Below are 2,325 nucleotides of genomic sequence, written 5' to 3' on the forward strand. Positions count from 1 at the left end.
TGGCTTTGAAGAAATATGGGGGCCTATAGAATCTGGAAAGGTCAAGAAAATGGATTATCTCCTACAGCTTCCAGAGGGGATCCCAGCTGCCAAAAGCTTGATGTTAGCCTGTGAAAACCAGTTTGGATTGTTGCCCTCGACAATTATAAGGCAGCTTCTTCTCTGAGCAAACACCGAATGGCACTGATGAAGGTGCTGCTATGGGAGGGCCCTGGAATTGGAGGCCACTGTGGCTCCAGTGGAGGATTTGGCAGCGGCATCCGGGGCCAAGGTGGTGGTCGGGGTGGTGGCAGGGGCTGAGGACAAGGAGTGGATCCCCATCACCAAGCTGGGCTGCCTGGTCAAGGACATGAAGATCAAGTCTCTAGAGGAGATCTCTCTATTATCCTTGCCCATTAAGGAATTTGAGATCATTGACTTCTTCTTGGGGGCATCCCTCAAGAATGCGGTCTTGAAGATTGTGCCCATGCAAAAGCAGACACGTGGTGGCCAGAGGACCCGGTTCAAGGCATTTGTCCCACTGGGGACTACAATGGACATGTTGGTCTGGGTGTTAAGTGCTCAAAGGAAGTAGCCACTGCCGTCCTTGGAGCCATTATCCTGGCCAAGCTCTCTATTGTCTCTCTGCAGCGAGGTTACTGGGGGAACAAGCTCGGCAAGCCCCACACTGTTCCTTGCAAGGTGTTTGCCACTGTGGCTCTGTACTGGTGCACCTCACCCCTGGAATACTCGGCCCCTGTGTCAAAGAAGTTGCTGCTGATGGCGTGCCTCGGCCAGGGGCTGCACTGCCACCCTGGACAATTTCGCCAAGGCCACCTTCGATCCCATCTCTAAGACCTACAGCTGTCTCACCCCAGGTCTCTGGAATGAGACCTTGCTCACCAAGTCTCCCTATCAGGATTCACTGACCCTCTCGTAAAGACTCACACCAGAGTTTCTGTGCAGAGGACCCACGCTCCAGCTGTGGTCACCACATAATTTTATACAAGAAAAATAAAGTGAATTAAGTCTGAAAAAAAAAATTACAAGATAACTAGAAGCCCAGCAATGGAAATCGCGGGGCCCTGCCCACTCGAACAGCCTCACCAAGCTCGCAGCCCCGCCACCCACCCCAGTCTTTGGTCTTTACAGCGTTAGGGCCACAGGCCTTTTATAATATAGAAAAGATTTTGTCATTAAATGTGTACTAGCCTATTATAGTAACACTAGAGGCCCAGTGCACAAATTCGTGCACGGTTGGGGTTCCTCAGCCTGACCGGTGATTAGGGCAATTGGGGCTGTCTAGCCCAGTCCCAGTCAGGGCCCATCAGGGCCGGCTGGCTGGGGGAGGGGGAGGGAAGCAGGGGGTAGGGAAGGGATCGCAGGAGGTTGGTCAGCCACAGCAGGTTGCTGTGGAAGCGCACTGACCATTAGGGGGCAGCTCCTGCATTGAGTGTCCCCTGGTGGTCAGTGCGTGTCATAGCGACTGGTCGACTGGTTGTAACAGTCGCTTAGGCTTTTATATATAGAGATTGGAACAGAACAAGGATATATTTTGGAGCTAGGTACTACAAAACATGATGGTGGGTTAGATAGGGTGGAGATGGGAGAAATGCATACAAATCAAATTTTATTTAAGAAACATAGTGCTGCCCTAACCTGTTTGGCTCAGTGGATAGAGCATCGGCCTGTGGACTGAAGGGTCCCAGGTTTGATTCCTGTCAAGGGCATGTATCTTGGTTGCGGACACATCCCCAATAGAGGGTGTGCAAGAGGCAGCTGATCAATGTTTCTCTCTCATCGATGTTTCTAACTCTCTATCCCTCTCACTTCCTCTCTGTAAAAAAATCAGTAAAATATATTAAAAAGAAAAATAAACGGAGTACTATTAGCTGAGATGGAAAAACTGGATCAGGGGAGCTATCAAGATTTCTGTTTGGGGTATACTATATTTGGGCTCATTGATATCCTTAGAGACATGAAGAATTTTTCAATAATAAACCTTTCAAAAAACTCTAAAATTCTCATAAAAATACTGGACTTAAAAAAATCTGAATGTTTAGCATTATATAGACCAGGCACTAGCAAACTTTTCTGTAAAGGACCAGATTGTAAATATTTTAAGTTTTGTGTGTCCAATGGTTAGTGCTGCAACTACTCAGTACTATTGCTGCATTGGGAGAGCCACCATAGGTAGTGGGAAAACCAATGGGCATAGTTGTGTCAGAATAAAACTTGATTTAAAAAATCAGGCTGCAAACCAGGTTTGCCTATGATCTATAGTTTCTGAACCTCTGATGTTGACTATCAGATCATTTATTTGGAATTTTTCATTTTCTTAAAACA

General features: G+C 47.4%; 1 pseudogene; it reads left to right on the forward strand.

The window, feature by feature from the left end:
* Positions 1-334: 334 nt before the first annotated feature.
* On the forward strand, positions 335-978 carry LOC132226507 (small ribosomal subunit protein uS5-like; annotated as a pseudogene).
* Positions 979-2,325: the final 1,347 nt, after the last annotated feature.

Source organism: Myotis daubentonii, chromosome 1 (assembly GCF_963259705.1).
Source record: "Myotis daubentonii chromosome 1, mMyoDau2.1, whole genome shotgun sequence".
In the NCBI taxonomy this organism is placed as follows: domain Eukaryota; kingdom Metazoa; phylum Chordata; class Mammalia; order Chiroptera; family Vespertilionidae; genus Myotis; species Myotis daubentonii.